The sequence below is a fragment of the Dama dama genome, chromosome 20 (genome assembly GCF_033118175.1).
Source record: "Dama dama isolate Ldn47 chromosome 20, ASM3311817v1, whole genome shotgun sequence".
In the NCBI taxonomy this organism is placed as follows: Eukaryota; Metazoa; Chordata; class Mammalia; order Artiodactyla; family Cervidae; genus Dama; species Dama dama.
In genome coordinates, this window is record NC_083700.1 from 52,017,716 (window position 1) to 52,043,671 (window position 25,956).

General features: G+C 43.4%; 1 long non-coding RNA gene across 2 annotated transcripts; it reads left to right on the forward strand.

The window, feature by feature from the left end:
• Nucleotides 1-11,475: 11,475 nt before the first annotated feature.
• LOC133041060 (uncharacterized) lies at nt 11,476-24,741 on the forward strand. 2 transcript variants are annotated; one of them, XR_009689118.1, is made up of 4 exons: nt 11,486-11,578; nt 12,474-12,614; nt 22,376-22,434; nt 22,846-24,741. It is a non-coding gene; the product is annotated as an uncharacterized LOC133041060 (long non-coding RNA). The 2 variants fall into 2 exon arrangements; XR_009689117.1 differs by lacking the exon at nt 12,474-12,614 and having other exon boundaries at nt 11,476-11,578.
• Nucleotides 24,742-25,956: the final 1,215 nt, after the last annotated feature.

A 25,956-nucleotide genomic window follows, 5' to 3' on the forward strand; every position in this document is an offset into this window, starting at 1 on the left:
CGTGGTCAACAAGAGAGTCCAAAATGCAGTACTTGGATGCAATCTCAAAAACGACAGAATGATCTCTATTCGTTTCAAAGGCAAACCATTCAATGTCACGGTAATCCAAGCCTATGCCCCAACCAGTAACGCTGAAGAAGCTGAAGTTGAAAGGTTCTATGAAGACCTACAGGACCTTTTAAAACTAACACCCAAAAAAGATGTCCTTTTCATTATGGGGGACTGGAATGCAAAAGTAGGAAGTCAAGAAACACCTGGAGTAACAGGCAAATTTGGCCTTGGAGTACAGAATGAAGCGGGGCAAAGGCTAATAGAGTTTTGCCAAGAGAACACACTGGTCATAGCAAACACCCTTTTCCAACAACACAAGAGAAGATTCTACACATGGACATCACCAGATGGTCAACACCGAAATCAGATTGATTGTATTCTTTGCAGCCAAAGATGGAGAAACTCTATACAGTCAGCAAAAACAAGACCAGGAACTGACTGTGGCTCAGATCATGAACTCCTTATTGCCAAATTCAGACTTAAATTGAAGAAAGTAGGGAAAACCACTAAACCATTCAGGTATGACCTAAATCAAATCCCTTATGACTATACAGTGGAAGTGAGAAATAGATTTAAGGGACTAGATCTGATAGACAGAGTGCCTGATAAACTATGGATGGAGGTTCGTGACATTGTACAGGAGACAGGGATCAAGACCATCCCCATGGAAAAGAAATGCAAAAAGGCAAAATGGTTGTCTAAGGAGGCCTTACAAATAGCTGTGAAAAGAAGAGAAGCGAAAAGCAAAGGAGAAAAGGAAAGATATTCCCATTTGAATGCAGAGTTCCAAAGAATAGCCAGGAGAGATAAGAAAGCCTTCCTCAGCAATCAATGCAAAGAAATAGAGGAAAACAACAGAATGGGAAAGACTAGAGATCTCTTCAAGAAAATTAGAGATACCAAGGGAACATTTCAGGCAAAGATGGGTTCAATAAAGGACTGAAATTGTATGGACCTAACAGAAGCAGAAGATATTAAGAAGAGGTGGCAAGAATACACAGAAGAACTGTACAAAACAGATCTTCATGACCCAGATAATCACAATGGTGTGATCACTGACCTAGAGCCAGACATCCTGGAATGTGAAGTCAAGTGGGCCTTAGGAAGCATCACTACGAACAAAGCTAGTGGATGTGATGGAATTCCAGTTGAGCTATTTCAAATCCTGAAAGATGATACTGTGAAAGTGCTGCACTCAATATGCCAGCAAATTTGGAAAACTCAGCAGTGGCCACAGGACTGGAAAAGGTCAGTTTTCATTCCAATCCCAAAGAAAGGAAATGGCAAAGAATGCTCAAACTACCATATAACTGCGCTCATCTCACATGCTAGTCAAGTAATGCTCAAAATTCTGCAAGCCAGGCTTCAGCAATACGTGAACTGAGAACTTCCAGATGTTCAAGCTGCTTTTAGAAAAGGTAGAGGAACCAGAGATCAAATTGCCAATATCCACTGGATCATCAAAAAAGCAAGAGAGTTCCAGAAGAAAACATCTATTTCTGCTTTATTGACTACGCCAAAGCCTTCGACTGTGTGGATCACAATAAACTGTGGAAAATTCTGAAAGAGATGGGAATACTAGACCACCTGACCTGCCTCTTGAGAAACCTGTATGCAGGTCAGGAAGCAACAGTTAGAACTGGACATGGAACAACAGACTGGTTCCAAATAGGAAAAGCACTACGTCAAGGCTGTATATTGTCACCCTGCTTATTTAACTTCTATGCAGAGTACATCATGAGAAACGCTGGGCTGGAGGAAGCAGGAGTGGGAATCAAGATTGCCGGGAGAAATATCAATCACCTCAGATATGCAGATGACACCACCCTTATGGCAGAAAGTGAAGAGGAACTAAAAAGCCTCTTGATGAAAGTGAAAGAGGAGAGTGAAAAAGTTGGCTTAAAGCTTAACATTCAGAAAACTAAGATCATGGCATCTGGTCCTATCACTTCATGGGAAATAGATGGGGAGACAGTGGAAAGAGTATTAGACTGTTTTTTGGGGCTCCAAAATCACTGCGGATGGTGACTGCAGCCATGAAATTAAAAGACGCTTACTCCTTGGAAGGAAAGTTATGACCAACCTAGATAGCATATTAAAAAGCAGAGACATTACTTTGCCAACAAAGGTCCGTCTGGTCAAGGCTATTGTTTTCCAGTGGTCATGTATGGATGTGAGAGTTGGACTGTGAAGAAAGCTGAGCGCCGAAAAATTGATGCTTTTGAACTATCGTGTTGGAGAAGACTCTTGAGAGTCCCTTAGACTGCAAGGAGATCCAACCAGTCCATTCTAAAGGAGATCAGTCCTGGGTATTCACTGGAAGGACTGATGCTGAAGCTGAAACTCCAGTACTTTGGCCACCTCATGCAAAGAGTTGACTCATTGGAAAAGACCCTGATGCTGGGAAGGATTGGGGGCAGGAGGAGAAGGGGGCGACAGAGGATGAAATGGCTGCATGGCATCACCGACTCGATGCGCATGAGTTTGAGTAAACTCCGGGAGTTGGTGATGGACAGGGAGGCCTGGCGTGCTGCGATTCATGGGGTCGCAAAGCGTCAGACACGACTGAGTGACTAAACTGAACTGAACTGTTCACTTGGCTGCATCCGTTTGAACTGAGCTGGAAGATCCAAGAAGTTTCACTCACTTGGAACTTGTCTTTGTCCAAGAGGCTAGTTTAGGCTTGTCATGGTTTGGTGTACGCAGGGTATTTCAGCTTTTTACATGATAGCTGGCTTCTAAGAGGTAATGTCATCAAAATGGTTATTCTAAGTTCATGCGTACCTTTTTCTTCCTTGTTAACAGAAACAGTATTTGTTCCGGTAATTTATTTTCAGCCCTGGTATCCTTTAGGGGAGGCTGTACCCACCTCTATTCCCAGAGGATGGAAATAAACATTTAATAACCTAGTTGTGATAACTCTGTTCCTCTTGCCTGGGACTAGTTTAGAAATAGACCTGTGACACAATTCTGAATGAAGTTTAAGGTAAAGTCAGAAGATGGGCCTCTAGGAAAGTGCTCCTCAGGTCTCAAAAAGAGACACAACAAAGGAATGTCCCTTTTTTCTAATGCTGGATATTATTATTTGCATATGACACCTGGAATTGCCTAGCCATCTTTCCTCCATGAAGGAAGGACATAAAAGGACAAGCCAAACATCCTGTGATGTCCTAAGAGAAATATGGAAAAAAATCTGGGTCCTTACTGAGATAATAAATCAATCAACCTTGGAACCACAATATTTCCCCCTCCCCCAGTTTTATTGAGATACAATTGACATATAACATTGTATCCATTTAAGACATACAACATAATGATTTGTTATATGTGTTATTGTTTAGTCACTAAGTCATGTCCACTCTTTCATGACCCCATAGACTGTAGCCCTCCAGATTCCTCTGTCCATGGGATTTCCCAGGCAAGAATACTGGAGTGGGTTGCAGTTGCCATTTCCTTTTTCAGGAAGTCTTCCCAACTCAAGGATCAAATCCATGTCTTCTGCATTGCAGGTGGATTCTTTACCACTGAGCCACCCGGGAAGTCCTTGTTATATGTACATCTTGTGAAACTATTACTGCAATAAGATAGGTTAACATCAGTCACCTCATATAGTTACAAACATTTTTTCCTTGTGATGAGAAGTTTTAATTTTTACTAACTTAGTAATTTTCATATATATAATATTGTTAACTACAGACACCATGCTATACACAGTATCCCCAGAACTTCTTTTTTCTTATAACTGGAAATGTATACCTTTTGACCACTTTCACCTATTTCTCCCAACCCCTCCCACCATCTCAGGCAGCCACCAGGCTGTTCTCTGTTTCTACGAGTTCAGTTATTTTAGGTTCCACATAGAAATGAGATTATCATACTGTATTTGTCTTTCTCTCTGGCTTATTTCACTTAGCATGATGCCTTCAAGGACTATCCATGTTGTCACATATGGGAGAACCATGAGATTTTTTTTTTTTTTAAGATTTTGCCCTTCTATTTTGTAAAATAAATTTTATTTGCAGCCTAAAGCATTCTGAAGGATATGAGGAAGAGGTTAAAATAGAAGTGAAATGGGACCCAGAGTTATTAATCTTCTATTAAATACTATAATTTTATAGTATGTTATTGGAGGATGTTTAATACATTTAAATCCACACTACAAGTTACAAAACAGCAAAACACACAGTATGAATTTAAACCTGAACCTTAAAAATCAAATTAAAAGCCAAAGAAATAAAATTACTTCTTTTCCGCCAAATGGAACCACTATGGAACTGGTGCCAGCAACAGAACCACTGTTGCATAGAGCTGGGGGTAAAAATCATGTTGTCAGAAAAGATTATCTTGAAGTTAAAATCATGATGACTAAGATCACATCTTTCAGCATTTCAATCAAATAAAAGATTTGGGTTTAAAAATCGCTAGCTGCCTGGAGTAGGAAATGGCAACCCACTCCAGTACTCTTGCCTGGAAAAGCCCATGGACGGAGGAGACTGGTAGGCTATAGTCCACGGGGTCGCAAAGAGTCCGACAGGACTGAGCGACTTCACTTTCAGTGTATTCATAGACACATGCAACGAGGTAGTAAATGGTTTAAAATAAATGAGGCAGTCATTTATTAATAAATTTTTTTTTAATCCATAACTGGTTTGTAAAGATAGGATACAGAAGAAAAACCTAAAAGAAGCTTCAAATAACTAGATCTTAGTAGAGTACAGTCATGTTTATCACAACTAGTGCTGTGTCTTAATCATAGATATATCTGTTTATTGACAGTCATATGACCGTAACTGTTTTAATTTTAATAAGTTTCATAAAAAGCCTGTTTAGATTCACTCACTTTTTTTGACTTTTACGGAAGAGAAATGCTTAAGATATTGGAGCCAAAGCATGATTTTGCTCACTTTTCATCTTTCCTTGTCAAGTAAGGATATTAATTAAAAGCATCTTTCACCTGCTGTCATCATTATTTATTTTTAAAAATGACATTTATTGCACCAAAAGGATATAATCTTGGATTTCTAAAAGATTACCTTTTGCTTTGTAAAATCACATTAATTTAATTTTGTTCATGTATTTATCACAGACAGCTGAAACCTCTGTGTGGATTGGCATGAGCCTGCAGACATGTAGAAACCATTGATTTCAATTATTTTCTCCCAGATTTATTATAGACTGGAAAATGTTTACTTCATCCTTCTACACTTAAAATTAGCTCTGTGCTTCTTCATTCAGTGACTATTTACTGTGTCAGTGACGTGCAAGATCTCATGGCAGTCACCATGGAGAGCCTCAAAATGTGTAAAACCTAGCCCCTGACCTTTAGTTGCTGATGCCTTGGCCACAAGACGTGTCACTGAACCAGGTGAATCATGTGTTCTCTGCACCAAGTGTTTTATACTTATTAAAGTCTAAATGCCAGTCGATTTTCTTTTCTTTTTAGTTCTAGCTTAATTTCTTTCAAGTCTCCACCTTGTATGTCTTTACTAATGGGCAGTCGAACAGTTAGCAGTGTGGGTTTTGATAACTCTAGGAAGCCAGAAATGTAGTGTCATAAGGATTGAAGCTAATCAAAGGCCATAAAGGGACCATTAAAGGAGAGTGCGAAGACCGCACCACCCTGTGAACGGGAGCCCAGCCACTCATGGACTCTCATCTTCTGTCCATTCTTCCAGCTCCTCACAGAGACCTCTCTTTAGCTCTCTTTGGGCTAAATGGCTGGGGAAGCACCCCTGTTATTTCTTTTTGCTTTATGATTCATCTAACCCTCAGAACTCTCTTCTAAGGACGTCTGAATTTTATCAGGACCATAACATGATTATGTTCTCACTACAAGTGGACTGTGAACTAAATGTATCAAGTTGGCTGCCGAGATCAATAGCCTTCCCTCTTTTTTTTTCTTTTTTTTTAAAGCCAAGTTTCCTTCAGCAGAGGCCATTAGCAGACATTCTATCCATAACTCTGCACAGAGTCCTCCCACAGCATATGTTGAACTTGTCTAGTGGGTAAAATTAGCTTCAATCCCTTGCTAATTTGGCTCCAGAAGAAACAGCTCTTGTTTCTAAAGCAAATGCTGAGCCGTGTTTGAGAGTTTTGAAAGGATCAGGCTAAGGGGAAGAGAGCTTAAACAAAACTAAATAGTGATTTCCTCTAACACACCCAAAGGCACCTCTACCTTATGTTCAAGCTTTTCTTTCTACTACGAAACAGGGCTTCCCTGGTGGCTCAGATGATAAAGAATCTGCCTATAAGACAGTAGTCTCAGGTTCGACTACTGGGTTGGGAAGACCCCCTGGAGAAGGAAATGGCTACCCACTGCAGTATTCTTGCCTAGAGAATTCCATGGACAAAGACAGGCAGTCTGGTGGGCCATAGTCCATGGGGTTGCAAAGAGTCAGACACGACTGAGCAACTAACACTTTCACAAAACAGATCAACACAGGTAAGCAGAAGCAATCGAATATTATTAGTTCTGTTAAAATTTGACAGGACTTTTTGAAAGCCAGTCTATTTTAATTTAATCCCAACTTTTTTTTTCTTTTCTGTGAGCTTGTTTTGTAATACATAAACATTTAAAACACTTTCTTTCCAAAATGGTCCTCCTCAAGTATCTTTTCTAAATGGTATATCAGGTCCCAACTGGTTAATTGGCAGTGCTAACTCCCAGTTTATTTAACATGCAAGGCTAGGTATTATTGAAACCCTGATCACCTATTTGGGGTTATTTAAAGAAAACACCCTAGAAATGGGCTTTTTCTTACATATACTCAGTGTGATTTTGAAACACCATTGTCAGGAAATACAACCAATCCCTGAAACTTTTTTCCCCTGGGTTATCAGAGTCCGAGACAATTGATGACATTACATCGGTCGTTCATTTTAGATTCGTGGAGCCCACAAAAATCAATAGTTTTCCATTATCAGGTCCAGCTGGGTCACTAGTCTGTCAATGAGCTGTTACAATTGCTGTACAGGGTGAGTCTGACCAGTCAATTGCTGCTGACAAGAGGAAAACATGCTGACAGCCACGGGAACAAGTCAGAACATAGATTCGCACTTCAGTTTGCCGTCCAAAGAGACTCGGAGCAAGGCCATTTTCAAGACGCAGGGCACACTCCATGGGAGGCCTCGGGGAGGGGCTCCCCGCCTTGGTTTTATAGGACAAGTGCCTAAGGGCCCGTCCTTGCTCCAGTCAATATCTCCAGTAGAGACTATCTGTAGTCACTGCCTTTGTTAGTCAGAGGGCATGGACCAGCCAGAATTGTCCCCAAACACCATCTTCTACCCCATATTGTACCCAGAGCAAGAGTGGGAGGAAGGAACTCTATTTTTACTACCACTGACTCAGATGTAACTCTGTGTGTGTGTGTGTGTGTGTGTGTGTGTGTGTGTGTGTGTGTGTGTGTGTGTATACTGGGGAATATAAAAACCTAAAGAGGAAGTAAATGGCCAAAGGCACCAAATATGAACAAATATGACTAATGACTAAATGTATTGCAAATGAATATTGACTGAAGGAGGGAAGATCCCCTGGTGTTGGTATATAGGCTATTCCCTTGTTGCCTCATTATTTGTAACATCATCTATACTTTGATCTCATCTTGAGATATTTTACTAAACCAAGCGTCTCTCTCATTGGTGTCTCATCTACAGCCACTCTGTTTGATGCAATGGGCAGCAAGGGGAACCGAGTTCTGGTGTCACCCTGCCCATAACAGGAAGTGCTGGGACAGAATGGTCAGCCCTGATAAGTATCTGAACTGCCCCCCATTCATAAAATGGAGACATGCTTGTCTTACCTACTATGTCACAGGTTGTCAGGAGAATCCAAAACAAGATCAATTGAGAGTAAGCTCTGCCCAAGTAAGTGACTCTGTGTGTGTGTGTGTGTGTGTGTGTGTGTGTGTGTGTAAGCTATCCACACACATGTGTTCAGAAGCAACAGAAAGAAGTCCTTCTTTTTCCAGAATAATTCATTTTTGGACTAGATTGAATTGCTTTCCCTCTTTAGAAATGAAAGTCTCTCAGTCGTGTCTGACTCTTTGTGACTGCATGGACTGTCCAGACCCCATGGACTGCAGCCTGCCAGGCTCCTCTGTCCATGGAATTCTCCAGACAAGAATACTGGAGTGGGTAGCCATTCCCTTCTCCAAGGGATCTTCCCAACCCAGGAAGCAAACCTGGGTTTCCCTCATTAAAGGAGGATTTTTTACTGTCCAAGCCACCAGGGAAGCCTCGGTTCTTTAGAAGAGTCCATGACTAATCCATCATGTATTCCATCATGAGAGAAAGTCAAAAGTGAGAGGACAGTTTTGAAGGTCTTAATGGGTTTTGTGGCTCTCTAGTTGGTGGAAAAGAGAGTTGAGATGTTAGCAGAATAGACACACACTGACTGCGTTCCTACAAGCCAAGAGGCTTCCAAAGCAACATGAAGCTGTGCACCTCACCCTAGTTTTGTTTCAGACATCAAACTTATGAGCTCAAATGATAAATATTTTTAATTTGTTTCAATATTATGATTTTTAATGTTTCACTTTTATTAATATATTTCAAGCATTAAATTCTAGCCTTTTTAAAAAAATGCCTCTGGTCTTGGGTTTGATTCTTTTGGAAATCAACATTCACTTGTGTTCCATCATCAAACAAAACTGATAATCAAGTGTGTGACTGGAAGCCAACCAGCTAGGGTTTTTTTCCTTTCCTTTTTTTATTACACCACCAAAAAAATCATTTTCTTTAAATGAGTAAAAAAAAAAAAAAAAAGTAGTTTTAACAAGAGCAAATTTGCTCATAATTAGATGAACCAGTCTTATGTCTTCCAGCACTTGGAAGCATGAAATGCATCAGAACTCTCATAGCATTAATTAAAAAGAATTTATGTTTTTTTAATAAAATGCTTCATGTTTTAGCTCCTTTATTCCTCCACGAAATGTGATTATGTGGGGGCTGAAGGGAATTCAGGTTAATATGTTGACACACTTAACAATGCAGGGTCAGGTTGCACAATACGCTTCACTGGTTTAGTTCACGACACCCCCTGACAGGGCCTAATCATCCCCTGCCCTAAAGGCAGAGGGAGAGAGAGGATTTTAATTACTGCTCTGTATGCAAGTTTGCCAGCATTAAATTGAGACATAATTAGGCCTCTGAATTTTAATAATTGTCCTAGCTAATTGGGCAGACAAGTACGTTATGCAGCATGGCATGATTAGATAATTAGTATTTCCAAATGACAAAATTGGGCTCTTGATTACAAATTCTACATGAAGGGGGAAAAAGGTAGCAAGCAGAGCTTTACAAGTCTATTAAGGGAGAGTTTAGCGATGTTGGTAATTTAAAGTCTATTAGGAAGCAACATTTCATTCTCAGAGCCTGAGGTCTGGGACAGGGGCCTCTGGCCAGCTATGGCTCCTACTTAAGGCTTCTCTCCAGGGAGCTCTGTTTTCCCTGGGGTCTGTTGCATCTACCCTATTCCTCCACCTCCACCCAAACTTGGCAGTCATCACTGACCTTGGGTAAGGTCTCTTTGGCTAGACACTAGATGGCAGGTGATAAGTCTGAAAAAGAAATCGTGGAATGTAGGGAGTGTAGAACAGAGAAAGAAAGGGTAATCTACCCAGGTCTGGTGTAAGTATCTATAGTGTCTTTCCTTTGCAAAGAGCTGTCATTTCATTCTTCTCCCAGAATTCACCACTCTCATCTAATCATCAGCTCCATCACAACCTTTTTGGTGGAAAATCCTAAATCAAAATCTTAAATGTTTGAGGTATGAAGTAAGTGCTTAATAAATATTAGCTCTTGAACTAACGACTTTGGAAGGTATCAGGTGGTTTGTAGAAGAAAGTTCTGGGTCTGGTGCTGGTACTCAAATGAGGCGAGGGTCTCCGGCCCCTTTGCTTTCTGAGAGAAGGGTGCAGTGCCCCACTTATGCTGGGGGAGACCCAACGGTAACAGCTGCACCTACACCTCGAATACCTAACCAGACTTCCTTTCTCCCCATTCTTTAGAGGTTGGAATTGCAGACAAGTACCCCCATGCAGAAATCATGGGGGCAGTTAACTTAAAAAAAAAAATGCAGAGTAAACTCTGCCTCCTACCCTGCCTGTGACTCACTCTCCATGTCACCTTATTGCCCACAGAAGCATACTAGAAACGCTTCTAGTTTCTAAATTTTCCTCACAACCATCAGTAGGCTGGGCTCTAGAGCTGTTTTTCAGGGAAGAGAACAACTGGATACAAACCAGAATCCTTCTTAAAAAATGATTGATAGGTGGTTGGTGGATGACACTGTGATGAAAGTTTGTTAGGGGAAACTCGGAAGTTCTGAATGTATTCATATATTCATATACATCACTGAGGATGACCAGGAGGAAAATAACATTGTCTTCATGGCTTGATCCAGTCAAGACAGCCTACCAGACCGAGTGAGAATTTCTTAAGACTTTCTCAGAACTAGTGCTATCTCATTTATGAATGATGGAAGCGTTCTGGCCGGGATTCCTATTCAGGATGCAGAGTTCTCTCCGTGGGTAATGTTTGTATCACCCTGGCATAATCTCTACAGTATATAACACTTAAATAACAGGGAGAGGAGGGCAACACCCTGAGATTTGAGGAAGAAAAGAGACAAGTATAGAATGAGAACATTTTGCTAGAAATTTAGAAGGAAAGAGGAAGACATTATTTTCCAGGATGGTGCTGAAAACGGGAAAACGGAGTGTGCGATCCTCATGCTTGAACTATATCTCACAATAATAAACTATCCCCTCTTGGGGCTTCGAGTCTCCCTGTTGCTCACAGGGACGCTGCTCCCCGGTCACAGGAGCAGCCAGAACTGGCGCTGAGCTCTCGCCCTCACTGCATTTTTCAGATGCCAGGAGGAAACATCACCCTTGTAGGAGGGTGGGAGACGTAATTGTCTAAAGGACGAACCCTCCTCCATCCCTCAATGTTGGGGCTTCTTTCCCGCTCTTTTTGAAGAAGCACGTTTATGACTGATCGCTCAACACCTTGTTGGTTCTGATTGCAGAAAACACACCTTATAAATATACGATAACCATCCTGTAATAGAGAGTGTGACAATTTACTTCACAGTGCGTTTCGGGCTGCTAATTGATCGTTTCAGTCCAGGGACGATTTGGAATAAATTATAGCCATCAAAAGGATATCACAGCTCATTTTGGTGGAAGGATTTCCACGTCGCCTCGCGTTAGTCAGAGAGCCGATTGCTCCCGGCGGGCAGAGAGGAGGGGAGGGAACCGGCCCAGGAAAGGAGTGGCGGGGTGGGATGCCGGGAGCAGGACTGGGCGGGGCCGAGCGGGCCCGGCGGGACGGGGCGGGGTCGGGGGCGATGGGCGGGGCCGACGGCGGCGCGCAGGCGGCGGCTGCAGGTCCGCGGCCGGACGGTAGAGGCCTCCCTTCCGAGGCGGCGGCACGGATGCTACCTGCTGGCGCTCGGCACCCCGGCGCGAGCGTGCGCGTCTTTCCCGGCGAGGTCCCTACGCGGCGCGGCCGGGCCAGGCCCAGTGTGAGTATTCCCCACGCGCTCCCCTCCTCCCGCAGGCGGTAGCGCCCGTTCATCTGAAGTGAGAGTCTCCGTCGGGCAGAGGAGCCGGGGTGCTCGCGTGAGCGGCATCTCACCTCCCGCTGGAGGCTTCCTTTCGGTGGGGTTCCCCGCGGGAGCGGGCGCGGTAACGTGGACCGCCGCTCTCTGGGCTCACGGAACCGGAGTAGCGAGGCGGAGAGGCGCCGCGGCGCCGTCGGGGGCTTTGTGTGTAGCTGGGGCCCACGGCTTCGGTAGCTCTGGTTCTCACGCCGCAGTTGGGGAAGGGCGCGTGCGGAGCGTCTCGGCCGGGGAGGGCGCCTCGCCCACCAGCACCTGCAGAAGAGGGCGAGGAGGGGACTGGCGGGTCGGCGCCAGGAGGTGCTGCCGAGGTCGCGAGGGCGGCGGGTCACGCGCCGTGGAAGGCGGCGAGAGCGCAGCTTGAAAACTCTGCCCCGGACGCGGAGGCCACGCCGAGCCGACCGGCCCAGGACCGCGCTCCGTCGGATCAGCTTCTCCAGCCCGCCCCGCAGGCCGCCGCGCCCTCGTTTCCATTTCGTTTCCCGCAAAGTGTGCGGTCGCGTGGTGGTCGTGGAGAAGGGAAATCCTATTCCTACCTAGAATTCAGCTTTGAAAAAAGTATTGTCCTATTTCTGTCGCAAGCACTTGCCAGTCTGGCCTTCCCCTCCCCCGCCCAGGAGGCCTCCGGGCAACTTTCATTTTCTTCCTAAATTAAGTTAGTCCGTAAGAAAGATTGAGGCCCTTTGCTCACGTGTAGCCGACTCCACCCTCTACCCCCACCCCCCACCCCCCAGTTCGTGAGCTCAAAGTCTCTTCGTTTTTTAGTCTTCTGTCACGCTAATAAATTTTGTCAATCTAGGGCACGGATGGTTCCATGCAGGCGATCTTGACAGCAGTCATCATACCAAGCTATTATGAAGTGTGATGTCAGTTTGGAGGACGGATAATATATGTCAGTTCTTGACACTCTTATCTTACAAGGAAACATCTGAGACCATCAGTAAGAGGCATTTTAATTCACACACCAAAAATATTTTGTGTTTGGTTGACATCTCTCAAAATGCTGAAAGTAGCATTTATCATTTTGTAGGTATTTATCAATGTACTCACAAAAGCCCCCATAGGAAGGAGGAGGGTTTTGTCTTAGTCCTGTTCTATCACATAAACCAAGGAACAGAGATGTGTGTCCTACCCAATAAATAGTCCTTATAAGCCAGTGATAGAGCTGTATTTATGAGACCAAGCATCTTCTAAAACTGGAATAATGGAAAAGGGAAGAAACTGGTTATGTTTATATCTCTGTTGTGAAAGATAATTGTCTGCTAGCTCAAATGAGAAACCTTATGCTTTTAGCACAAGTGCTGTGTGAAATGATCCATTTATCTCAGGTGTGGAAGTCAGGTAAATTTTCTGTAAAACCCATTCTTAATTATTACTTCAAAAATATGGCTTGGGTCCTAATGAATGAATTCTGAAATCTAAAGCAGAGTCTAAATCCAAATCTAAGCAGAAGCTTTAGGCTTGATATTATGTAATAGTCAGCAACTTTATTTATATGGACCAAATCCCATGGGAGTTAGTTTTATAATGAACTCTGCCTGTGTTCACCGAAGATACGGTTTTCTTTTCCTCAATTCATTAATTTAGTAACTATTCGTTATACTTATAACCTGTCAACTTTGCCTTTGAACATGATCCCTATAGGCATATAATGCATAACTGTTGAAATGTAACTGAAATGTGGAAAATATGTATATCTTCTTCAGGCTTAAGGAATATTACTATAAAAGAGTTAAAAACCTGTGGCCTTTCATTCATATGAAAAATTGTATTGACTACTCTCAAGTAGTAAATTAAAAGAAGAAAAATTAGAAATCAGAAAGTTTTCTCCAGTCTGTGCCCTATTCACAATGTCATATTTTTTTTTCTCAAACTTTTCAAAACAAAGTTTAAAGGACCTGCATGATTGAATGGGTTTATGATGTTCTTTTAATAATTCTAGAATATGTAACTTTCCTTAAAAAGGCTTAATTTTTATGATGATATGCTGAACTGGCTCATGCTATGTGAGTGAAGCATTCTGTTTCCATTGTTGCCACTGTTGACACTTCATTCTGAAGCTCTTCACTTGGGCACTCTTCAGAACCTACAGCACATCTTGTTAAAAGTTTTGGAAGTGGGAAGTCATCATCCTTTAAAGCCTTTCTGTGCCCTGAAGACTGGGGTGATCAAGTCAGTGAATATAATTGGAGGTCAAAACAATTGTAAAGACTAGTAGATGTCTTTCTTGAGTAGTTTTTAAACTAGTTCTAATGTCATTATATAAATGTAGTTTGAACATTGGTAGCACCACTGGAATAAAAATAGCTGCCAAGGGAAAGCTCTGAGAAAACTGGACATTTGGAGCTTACAGCATCTCTTTGATTATCGACAAATTATTAATCTTAAGAATCATGTACATGTCTAGTACAATGGAATGCAGTATAAGTAGTAGTAACGTTAGGCGCTCAGTCGTGTCTGACTTTGCAATCCCACAGACTGTAGCCTGCCGGGTTTCTCTGTCCATGGGATCCTCCAGACAAGAATACTGGAGTGGTTTGCCATTCCCTTCTCCAGAGGCTCTTCCCAACCCAGGAATTGAACCCAGCTCTCCTGCATTGCAGGCAGATTCTTGACCATCTTGAGCTACAGGGAAGTCCATTGGAATGCAGTATAGAGACAACTTATTTCAGAAAGCTTTGTTGTTAAGAATTTGATCTAGATTTTATAAGAGCTCAATTTTGCTGCTATGATTTTAGAAGTTGTTAAATTCTGAAATATGGGATTCGGTAGGAAAAATCCAAGATGGGCTAAAATCAGAATTACCCTATATACTTCTCTGGGCTTCCCAGGTGGCGCTAGTGGTAAACAACCTGCCTGCCAGTGCAGATGTAAGAGACGTGGGTTTGATCCCTGGGTTGGGAAAATCCCCTGGAGTAGGAAATGGCAACCCACTTCAGTATTCTTGCCTGGAGGATCCCATGGATAGAGGAACCTGGCAGGCTACAGTCCACAGAGTTGCACAGAGTCAGATACAACTGAAACTAGCATTACACACATACATATACTTCTCTAAATTTGGTGCCCCACATTCCTTGAAATATAGGAATCACACTCAGTTAAGAAATCAAACTTAACCTGTATTCTATTTAGTGAGCAAGACATTTACCACAATAAAAAAAAAAAAGAAAAACCTCAGTGATTCTTCAACTGTAGGTGAAGTCTAACTTGTAGGTCGAAACATTTGTCTTCTTTAAGTAGATGGTTGTGAATAGAGACCCGAAGTATGTACACACACACACACACACACACACACACATATATAGTGGAACCACTGTGTGCTAAAAATATGCCATGTGCTGTGCAAAATACAGAGTCATGAAACCCCTTACTCTGAATTTAAATTCTTATGATAGTCATGACCAGAATATGGGAGATGGGGTAGAAAGACACTCAAGGAAAAGAGAGGTGGAGATGGGAAGAGGTGGGTCATGGGACTTTTGAATCATAATTAATTGAATTCACTTAAGAGACGTCCTTTCCAAAAACCACTGGCAAATAATTTAAACTCTGAGGAATAATTCAAATTCAACACCAGCTGAGACTGTATGGAGAACCAAGAAAAGCAGAAAGAATGTAATTAGGTGAATAGGAATTTTTCTAAGGATTCAGATCTAATATCTTTAGTATTATATAGAGGGCCACAGGATCATTAGTGATTAGCAGGGATCCAGACTGTAATGATCAGGAGAGATCAAGACCAGAGGACAAAGATGAAAGAGTCCTCCTGCTTAAACTGAATGTTGCAAATGCTGATGGAATTTACAGAGAGAAGGTCAACCAGCAGACAAAGAAATAGGGCAACAGTGCCAAGTCGTCAAGTATGTTCCTCTCTTTCACCCCAGAGTTTGATTGGATATGGGGATTAACCAAGCTTGAGCTGAGACAAAAAGAATATCTTTATTTCAGCCATTTATGAGATCTGGAACTTTGAGTTTTGTCTGCTTTGATGAGTTTGGTTATTGCTTAGAAATTAGGGAAGGGGACCTGCTGGGCTCTGGATATCAGAGATATACCCAACTAAAAGGTCAGTAGACAAGGTGGAGAGATCCAGTTCTGGATTTTTTCTGGGGAAAAGACTGTCTACTAGTAGACAAAACAACTCCTAAATTTTATGTTAAAAGTACCAAGAAGTATCAGGTACCCAGCAAATACTCAAAATATTCTATAGATTTAAAGAACCATCCAGATATTTCTTAGTTTGAATCTAAATGTTAAATTTTGTATATAGTGTTTATAGTTTCAGGATTGGAGTGGCGGACTCTCCATATGGCCATTTTTTAGAAAGTCTGGTTAGTATAGCTTGAGGCCCATCTCTTTCAGATAGAGAGGTTACTGGTTTTAGATTTGTAGAATTCACATGGATCAAGAATATAGAAATGACGGGAAGTCGCCCTGAGAATTGGGAAATACCGTATGGTAGAAAGTATCCTGGACTAGGTGTAGGATAGGTTTATCATGTACCAGTTGCATTACTTGAGGCAAATTTTCATTTTCTCATAGGCAAAATGTATATAGTACATTTATTTCAAGGGTGGTTTTGAGCCTTATCTGAGATGAAATAAATGGAAGGACCGGGGTTATTAAATGCTGTGCGTGTGCAAGCTTTTGTGTGCTACAACATGGGTTTTGTAGGTCAAGGTAAGGGTTGTTAAGCTGTCCAGATATTTAAAACCAAAATGTAAGTGAAGATGGAAACCTATCTTTGGGAATTTAGGAGAACAGACTAGTTTTCACATGAATACTAGAGAACAGTGAATCATAGTCATCATTCCCCCTTTTCTCAAATTTATAGGAAGTACCTGTTGCCTTCCTAAGAGGTTTTCTTTTTTGTTTGTTTGTTTGTTTGGACCTGTTGGAAGTAAAGAAACCTGTTAGCTTGCTTGGTGCTATCAAGTCCAGATCTTCAGCACTGGCAGTGAAGCCACAGTCTCCATGTGGGGAAAAGTAGCCAAGCGTCCAGGCCTTGATTCTTGTACTCTTAGAAGTTCTTTTCTTGGAGAGTTTATGAATCCCTGTTGCCACCTACATGTCTTAGAAGAAAGCAGGCAAGAAGCTAGATGGAGTGCCATGTATTGGTCAACTGTGAGTATTTTTTGCAATTGTGGTTCTTCCCACAGCGGCAGGCCATTAGAAAAGTTCTCTCTCTGATTTTCTCCTGTGTCTTTAAAAGGTAGAAGCTTGCTTGGGACAGGGTAGTCTGCCTCATGGGGCTGCAAAGAGTCGGACGTGACTGAGCACACACACACATCTCAGAGAAACACCAATACAGATACAGACGGTGGTAGCGCTGGCTCCCACCACCCAGGGGCGGGGAGCGGGGGGTGGGGGGGGGGGGAGGATGGTTCCTAGAGGAGGGGCGAATAGAAGGGGTGGCTTGGGATGGATACACTCATTCTTTCTTCTCTTGAGTTTCAGAGTCTGCCATACTAAAGAGGAAAACAGTGCCCTTACCTTAAGACGTGGTTAGAGGGTATTTTCTAGAGGTTTACTGAGTATCCTCCACACATCGACACTTCATTAATTCATGTTGTGTGAAACAAAATGTGTTTGAGCCACTACATTGTATTGGTTAAGGAAAAAAAACATTTGATTCAGATGGCTGTGTTTGAACCTCACATCTGCCACTTCTTGCTGAGTGGCTTGGGCAAGTTTCTTAATCTCTCTGAACCCTGAGCACCAGTTTACGTGCAAAAGGACAATAATAACAGTGTCTGCTTTTTAGGGTTATTGTGCATGAAGGTGTTCAACAAATGGAAGCTATATCATTAGGCTCTGGAGAGTGAGGAAGATAAAGAAATATTAGGCAAATTGCCCTCTTCAGGGAGCTTACAGTATGGTTGGAAGGGACTGTGTAAATGAAAACTGACCTAACAGTACCGGGCAGAGAATAGGAGTGCCAAGTAAAAGCTGCAGATAATGAAGGGTTCAGCAGACTGCCAAGGACTAGGATGACGGTGAAAGACTTCAAGATAGAGGTGGAAATTTCTCTCTGGGATTTGTAGGCTGGGATTCAGATATGTATACTGGAGTTGAGAAGGTGTCCCAGAGGGCAAGGAGAACACACAGTACTGCAGGGGTGAGAGTATGTCAAATGGAAAGTAAACCAGTTTTTAAGCCAGACAGAGAAGAGTAAGAATCCTGTCTCTGCTGAGATCTTAGTTGGACAAGTACCTTAATTTCTTTGCTCTCAGTTTCTCCAGTCCTAAAATGGGTACAATCATATCTCATTAAATTGAAGGGAAATTAGAGAATGTTTGTAAGGCCTAACATGTGCTTGCCACCTCACAAGTATTCAATAAAATGAAGATAATTCATGTGGTGTTTTCAGGGGACAGTAGAGGATCTGTCTTCCTGAAGAGCTGTCTTGCTGGTGTAAGCTAGTACTGGAAAACAAGTCAGAAAAGGCCAGTTAGTGCCTATGGGCAGAGTGGAGAGGAGGCTTAAAGGCCGATTTAAGGAGCTGGGTGGGGTTATGATATACTGTCAGCGCTCTTGAGGCTTTTGAGTGCAGTGGGGGTTTAGGAGAAATTAATCTCAAGGCACTCTGAAGGCTGTTTTGGAGGAAGGAAGAAATTCATGCATCTGTAAGCTAGGAAGTGTCTAGATTAGGATAGTGGTAAGGTTATTAGTGGCTTTCCTGATGGCTCAGTCGTAAAGAATCGTTCTAACAATGTAGGAGACTCAGGTTCAATCTCTGGGTGGGAAAGATCCCCTGGAGAAGGAAATGGCTTCCCACTCCAGTATTCCTGCCTTGGAAATCCCATGGACAGAGGAGCCTGGCAGGCTACAGTCCATAGGGTCACAAAAGAGTCAGACATGACTTAGTGACTGAACAAGAACAAAGGTTATTAGACCAGGTTGATGTGGTCTCTTTAAAGTTTCTTTTGTAAAAGGAGATTAGAGTTCAGTAGTTTTCCAGAATAAAATCCACAGCTTTGGAAAATAGAACTCACTCAATATCCAGAGACTGTAGAAGGTGGGAAGTAACTTTAATGCTAAATAAATGCTAGAACTTGCTTCAGCTTATGAAATAGTCCTTTTTAAAGAAACTTTCCTTTTCCTGTTAATACACATATGTGTGTGCCTATCACTGGTTTTCAGGAAAACACAGTGTAGATCATTTATAATTGTTTGGTGTTTGAGGTTAGGGTTGAGTACCAAGTAGCATTGGGTCAAATGGGGAGGAGCCTGCAGCAAAGTAGTAATTTGATGACTTTATTTGGTGACAGTGTGACTTGGATGAGAAAATACTGTCTTCTCCCTTGGGTTTAGAAGTGATTTAATTAAAAACACAAACCTAGGAAATGGTTTTGGATACTAGTGAACTCTTTTATGTTGTCTCTCTCACCACTCTTTTCTGTCCCTAATAGTTCTGTAATGGGAGAATATATAGTGGATAATTGTATTTCTAAAGAAAGTCACACTGATTATATGGAACCCATTTTTAAAATGTGAGAAAATTGAAACTGTTCAGTGGTAGACCTTAAACATGTAGGAAAGGATGACTGACCTCTGCTGGTTTCCGGAATTTTGCTGTTCTCTCATTTGGCTATAAGGGCAACCTGTTGCTTATAACTCTGGGGTATCTGGAGTGTCACAGTAGTTAACTGTGACTATGCACTGCTGCCTTCAGAAGGAGGGTGCACATGTAAGGGGCCTGTGTGCAGTGGTGGGTGGGAAGGCAGGCCTTGTGGAGTTAGAGGCAGAGCAGGCTGTCCTGATGTTCTGAGCGGAGGGATGAAGTGTATTTCATTTCTCATCCCCTGACTTTACTGAAATCTGCTGTGAAACGGCGGGGGCGGGGGGGGGGTATAAAGAAAGCATGATGCTGTAAGGTTATTAAGATGTCAGCATGCAGATTATATCTGACTCTTGACACTCCTTTTCACTCCATCCTGGAAACAGAAGGCTATGTAAGAAACCTGGTCCAAGAGAAGGAAGGGGAGAAAGCAAAAGACATCTTCCTACTTTTTAATGAAAGAGTTTTTGAGTATACATTAATTTTGGATTTCTGGTGTCCGTTTTACCCTAAATAGACCATCCAAAGAAGCTCCTGGCTGAAACCCTGGCTAGGGGCTTCAGATCAGGGGCAGGTGGCCTTGGGTGGGGGGTCTTCAGGGTGCTCCTGGGATTAATTTTGCTGAAAAGAGCCTCACAAGAGACCCAGTCTCCCCTCCTGCATGAGTGGCAGGCATTGGGCCTTGGAGAGGGCCTCCATGCAAATTTCAGTCTTGCCCCCTCCTCCAACCCCTCTGTCTTCTGCTCCTGCAGTGGGACCTCTCTTTCTCCCTCTTCCCTCTTTTTTCAATTAAATGAATTAATTACCAGGCATTTAACTTTTTGCCAGACTCTTTCATTATGCCTGGAGTTGTTGCTGAGCGGCAAAGGAAGTAATAACATTCGCAGTGAGGGGCAAATCCTGTTAATGAACAAATTAAAGTTCAAACAGTGATTCAAGTTCACAACCTCTCTGTGGCTCTTCTCTTTAATAAGAGTTATACATGTTACTTTCCTTGCTCTTTTCTCCCTTTTATTACTTTTTAAGCTTTTCATCAACACTGCTGGGGCATATTTGAGGCTCCCAACCTTTCAGCCCTGACAAGGACTCGAGCAGTTATAATCCCATCTTAATTTGGCAACTTTTGTAAAACACATAAAGGGCCCAGGGTCACCTTTGGTCGCCAGAGCCCTGCGTGACCCTCTAGCTTTCACCCCCACCAGGGCTTCCGTGGACTGCTTCTCTGGATCTGGTTTTCTCTCCTCTCTCGCACTTAGAGTCGGACTCAACTTCCCTCCCTGAGGCACAGCCTGCAGGGAGGGCCAGAGCGTGTCCACAGCCCTCCCACTCTCGGTTCCCTCTGCAGTCAGCCTCTCCACGTGACTCGGACAAAGGGAAGATGGGGGGTGGGGGAGGAGCCTCTGGACTAAAAGCTGAGAACCTCTACGGAGAAAGGCGTTTGGGGTAGGAAGGATGCCTGACCCCTTCCCCACCACCACTGTCACCAAACGCTGCTTGCCTGGCTGAGGGGACCTTGCCTGAAATGGCGCAGGAAGGCCCCAGGCCCCTTGCCCTTTGATGGACTGGCCAGGGCCTAACAGGAAGGGGGAAGGAGTCAGGGAGGCGTTAGGTGCCCGCCTACTCCTTCCCACTCTATTCTTCCAAAATGTGAATTTCGTGGGGGTCTTCTCCACATCCCTGCTTGGCTTCTCACCACCATCCCCTGAGCATAGCTTGATATAATCACCATGACAACTGCAATCTAGAAGCATACACATAATAGAGATGAAATAGACAAAAGAGTAGCATGCCATGAAAAGTACAATAAGTTTCTTATTTAGCATTTAGATAACTATCTTTCCTTCGGAGCAAGCTTCAAAGTTGAAGCCAGTTTAGACCAAGAGGATTAATTCTTTCTCCCACATGCTTCATTGAATCTCTCATTACCAAACTTTGTCTGTATTGATGTAAGATTTGATTGAAGATTAGAGCATTTAGCAAATCTTGCTTTTCTGCATGTATCAGGTCCTTTCAAGCAGGGATCGCAGTGCCCAGTGGTCAATACCCTTACTTTTATCCAGTGTCTGCTTCATTTAAACTTAATCAACTCCATCAATGAACTGGAACAGGGAAACGTCCCTGCGGTAAGAATGTTGTGCTTTTGTGGGATAATTCTTTGCTCTTTCCCTATCCGTTGGCGTTAAACCTAAAATTGCACTATGATGAACTTTTTTTTTTAATCAATATGATAATGACAATTGGGCCTGAATGCTCTGGTAGGACTTAGAGTAGACCAGGATCTGGCCTCCATTACTAAAACAACTTCTGGTCCTGCGATAGTCTTCCACCTTTTGTGTGGCTTTAATACCTTTTCTTCCCTGACATTGAATATTGCTCAAGCTGGAAAATGATGCATCTTTGTAGAGAAGGCTCATATGTCACAGCCAGAAAGTGAAGCAGACCGATTGGTTGTGTGAATTATCTGACTTGCTGCAGTGAATTATTTGCACTGTTTCCCTACCTAGTCAACAAGTTCCTGAGGTATAGTAGAGATCAATCAAAACTGACAGCCCGCGTGTGAAGGCTTTACTGTGTAAATCTGGTGCACTCATCCTGGCCATGCCGGCCCTGGCATCTGTATATCATTTTTATACTGCTACCAGTAGAGCAATTTCAAAAGTATTTGCAAGGAAAATGCGTGTCCCCATCTGTTCCTGGAAGCATAAATGTGCCACCTTCGGAGGGTTTTCACTGGTAATCATATCTTTAATGATCAACAGACTAGTGATATATACTTTTCCATAAAATGGGGTTTTCTTCACTTTATTGTGATTGGCTAGAATAAATAGCTTTTCCATATGTTAGAGAGATAAAATATAAGATTAGCAGAGGTCGTTTGTTGGATAGTAAACAAAAGAAACAATTCATTCCAAATAATCTTTGAAAAGAAGCAATGACAAAGTTAAGTTGCAATAACAGAGCATCTGGGGCCCCACATCAGAAAACAGACCTTGTTCCTCCTTGGAATAGGAGCCGTTTAAGAGCAGAAACTCAGAGCCTTCTAGAGGACTCTGGTGACTTATTCTCAGAGGCAGGGAGGGAAGGATCAGGGTAAGGAGGAGAGGCTAGACTAATACTTACTTGTTTATTTCTGTTTTAAGGTTGTATCTCCTTTCCCTTACCTGCTATTTGCCTGCCTTCACTGAAGCAAGCGCCCTGGGTAAGTTGGTGGGTGATGTGTTCAGAAAGCAGGAAAGTGTCACCCTCCTGAATTTCTCTTCAGGCCTACAGGGGATGAGGATTGTTCATGTACTTGAACAGTTGGCTTCCTCCTTGGGACATTCTCTTCTCCCATAGAAAAGGGTGGCCTCTGAAGGTGGGCAGATTGCTGACCTTTGAAATTCCAAAACCATGCAGAAGACACCTCAAGATTGTCAAACCCGCCAGAAATACTCCTCCCCCCGCCCAAGTGTTCTTAGTAATCAGTCCCACCTGTATAGGTTACAGTCTGAAGATACAATCAGGCGCTAACCACTACCTCGCCTACCCACATACATACATTCATACAGGTGTTCTCCACTCAGAGTCCAAGAGCACTGCCCCACCCCCAACCTTTTTTTTTTTCTTCCAGATGCAGATACTCCTAGTCTTTGGCAAAATTTGGAAGCGTCTCCTCCAGCTGTCTGTCCAGAAGTTGCAACTGCCTGCTCAGGAATCTAATTCTTTTGTTTACAGAATTCAAAGAGAACCTCCTATTTTGCGAAAGACTGATGTTAGTTGTAGGATACCTGAATCTAAATGATGTCTATGTCTTCAGCCTCTGAGCTTCTAGAAAATAGGTGTAGAGCTACTGAGACCTGTTTTCTACAAGTCAAGTATTGAGAATGAGAAGTTGAGGTGGAGGGGATGTTCTCTGTATGCATTGAGACCAGGACCAGTTAGCACATTAATCTTAAACTGGTTCTTTACTCTTTACAGTTACGTATTGTTACTGACCTTTTCCCCCTGGGGATAATGGGAGAAAAGCTCTGTCTTTTCTGTATATTTTACCCCTTATCTCATGTTCCATAGAAATTTTTGCTGTCTGCAAATGCCTGCTTCTCTCACTGCAGCAGTAGTGTGTGGGTATTAGTTTCAAAGTGGGAAATGTTTTTTTCAGGCTGATCCCAAGGAGGAAGTCTCTCTTAGCATCTTAAATCCAATTCGTGTTAATTTCCTCATCCCAGTGAGGTTTGGAACAAATGACAGGACAATAGAAAAACAGCTTACCCCAAACCTATGGCCAAAGGAAAAGGGAAAATCCACTGTCAAAAGGTTTTCTTCTCAAATTTCTCCTTAATTTTAGAAACAGTCTTATAGGCTGGGTTGCATGTAGACAGTCATAGGCTATATAAAAGATCTACAGATTGATCACACTTTGCCTGCTCTGAAATCAGATTTACTATAGTATTGCAATTACGATTAAAAGGGAAGTTACATGTGTGGTTTCCACACTGCATGTGATACACTGCAGATCCTCCGTGAATTTGCTTGCCACAAGGAAATCCTGGCATGAGTAGTATATGAGGCATATTTTACACTCAATTTAGAATATTGTACTTCCTGATTTCCAGGAGTTTGAAACCCATTTTGCATTGAATTTCTAGGTTTTCATGAAATGAAGTAATAAACCTCACCAACTGATTTTCTGTGGAAGAAAGAAATGTGATGTTTGCGCCTTCTCTTGTCCAGGAGGACAGAGCTCTCACTACTACAGTTGGGCTATTTCCCACTCCACGCTTGTGTACGCAGGAGTCCTGTCTAACCCACAAGACTCTGCCAGGAACACTGTCACCCACCCCAGAGCAGAAGACATCTGCAGGGGCTCGTGTTGGTTGAGGCTCTGAATCATAGAACTGCAGGCATCTAGAGTTTTCCTAAACCTGGATTGGAGAGCCATTTGCAGCATATAGTCCTGTGCTGCTTCAAAGCCACAGACCTTGTACACATGCACATTCCTAGCAGAGGTGGAAGTCTTGGCAACTGTTGAACAAAGATTTTAAAATTTAAAAACAAACATACCGTGTTCGGGGTGAAAATTACCCACACTGACAATGCTCTTTCCTGCCACAGTCTCAGTGCCACCAGGCAGCCTCATCAGTCTGGTGTTTCACAGAAAATATACTTAATTACAGATGAGCTACTGGGTGGCTGTGTATAACAATCTTTTTTCTTAATCAGTTTTATGAAAACAAAAAAACTATCCCACCTTAGAAGAAAATATTGAACCTAAAACTTTCAGATATTTGAAAACATATGGGTATATTCTGCCTCATGATTATAAAAATGCTCAAGTATATAATAGTAATTGTTTTTTTAGATGTGCCTTAACAAGGCAGAGATGGGCAGGCAGTATGGTATTTTGGAAAGAAATTCCATTTTTTAGAATAAGTCATTTCTTAAATGACTTAAGACAAAATGAACTTTGAAAATTTTGATTGACAATCCTTAAGTTTAAATTACCAATAAAATACCACCTGAATCTTAAAAATGCCAAGGTATGTAAAGTTATCAGAAAATGAAATTTTGGGGGGAAACTGAAGTCTTTTGTTCTCCTTCACTCTAAACAGCATGTGGTAATACTTTTATTGGGGATTTTCATCTTCTTCAGAAGGAAATAGCAGGAAAACAGCTTGTATAGTTAATAACCTCAGTCTAAAGACTTATTTCCAGGCAAAATTTTTAGTTACCGTGGTCTGTGACCAGTGTTAAGGGATGTGTTTTCTTTTGGGGTGAGAACAACTAGGTTAAGATCTGGAGAAGACGCTGACTTTTCCCTATGGGGGAAGGGCGGGGAGAAAGGAAGCAAAAATAGTTTTACTGGGCAGCCTAACGACTGCTTCAGGCAGCAACTAGGAAGGGAAATTTGGACTTCTAGGCAGTCTGCTTCTGTCAGCCCATCTGATACCAGTCTTGGAGCAGTCACCCTGGGATCGGGTTGCGGGTGGTCCCTAACCGATCCCGGTCTCTGCTGCCTCGGCCCAGTCGACTTTCGCCCAAAGACTTAAGGTACAGCCGTCCTGGGTTCCCCTCCCCCACCCGCACAGACGCCGAGGTTCGCGACAGCTGTTCCAGGACGCCCTCTGGTCACCCGGGAGCGGGACGATGCCGGCGCTCTGGGCGGTCAGGAGCCGGGTTTAGGCGCCGTCCACCCGCCGCGCCGTTGGACTAAGGGGCAGGTCAGCCGGAGGGCTCTCAGCCTTGGCCCCCGGGCACGTGACCCGGGTAGCGCCCGCGCGCCGCCCGCGGCTGACGCCAGACCTGCCGCGCCTCGGCCCAACGCCTCCCGGCGAGCCTGGCGCGACGGCCAGACCCCGGGACACCTGCCCAGGCGGGGTCGGGTCGCCTGTCTGCACGGGAGGTGGGCTTGAGAGCGCAGGCGGGTCGCCAGCGACCACTAGCCGCTGGTCAACCTCGAGGCAGACTCGGGGAAGTGGGTCAAATACGGCCTGCGCCCCTCTTGTCCGCCACCGGCCCCTTCTCTGTCCCGGGAGAACCGCTGTGCGGACGCAGGCGCGGGGCTGAGAGCCCCGGGCGACCGGGGCGGGGTCGGGGGAGGTCTGACTCTGCCGTCAGGGCCTTGCCCCTGAGAGCGGGACGGGAGCCTCCGCGGCGTCCAGCGGCTCTCACTCAGACACCCGTCCCCAGACGCTGCCGACGAACGTCCTCGAGGCGGGAGCCGCGGCTCCTTGCGAGTCCGCGC